Consider the following 986-nt stretch of genomic DNA (forward strand, 5'->3'; position numbering starts at 1 on the left):
TGACATAAAATATTGTATATCTTATGTCAAAAAATATGCTAAAATGATATACAATACATATATCTCATAAAATATCAATTTTTTTATTGTTTTTATACATGAGGTTTGATCTACCATCGCAAGACAAGGCATTTAGGATAAGGTATAACAAAAAGTATAACAAAAAGTTGAACAAAAAGATCCTCTCGGATATGAATGGCGAAATTATCCATAAGATGCACAACGTTGACTTCACAGATCGAGGCAGCTGTAAAAGTTACAGGTGATTTTACTGCAAATTAAGAATTGGATAATTGTCAAATGCGTGAACATGTCTGGAGCCATGTATATATAATATTGTGACAACCGTTCGTTTCAGCGCTCGGACTAGCTCGCCGGAGCCAGGGCTAAAACGTGGTTCGTGCGGAGGGAAAAGCGTGGGATCAGAGTAATCGGAGACTCGAGTTTCGGTGGTAGTAATCTACGTTTATTTCGTAATTGTCAGGCACCCCCTTGAGATGGAGGCTCTGTTACATCAGAGTTTATTGCGCGCGGATGGACGTATTTACAGCTATGTACAAGAAGAGTCTTTACTATGCAAGGCCTTTGGCCCCGTGCTCGCGTCGGTGGGATCGGTCGGCCGGGCGGTACGCGGACGCGGTAGCGAAATCGCTCCCCTGCTTTTGCGGTGCGGGTATGAGGGTAAGGAGCTGAACCTCTGCCCGGTGTCTAGATAACTAGACTTGAGGCCACGAAAGCATGACCCCAATGTTGCCGAGCGGTTCGATGTAGGATGGGGTCTTATCGGAGGCCCGTGATGTCACGAGAGAGGCAGCGCAAACACGACCTCTGAACCCTTCGAATAAGTGGCGGAGCTCAGGCGGACGAGGTGGTTCGTTCGCTGGGCTCGGTGGAAAGAAGGTGCTTTGCCTTCTCGTCCCTGGCCTTTTATACTCCCGGCGTCGGTAGTGCGTGATGTCTATTGGCCCCACTCCGCCGCGGCGGCC

The sequence above is a fragment of the Wasmannia auropunctata genome, unplaced genomic scaffold, assembly GCF_000956235.1.
Source record: "Wasmannia auropunctata unplaced genomic scaffold, wasmannia.A_1.0 LD336103.1, whole genome shotgun sequence".
NCBI classification, from domain to species: domain Eukaryota; kingdom Metazoa; phylum Arthropoda; class Insecta; order Hymenoptera; family Formicidae; genus Wasmannia; species Wasmannia auropunctata.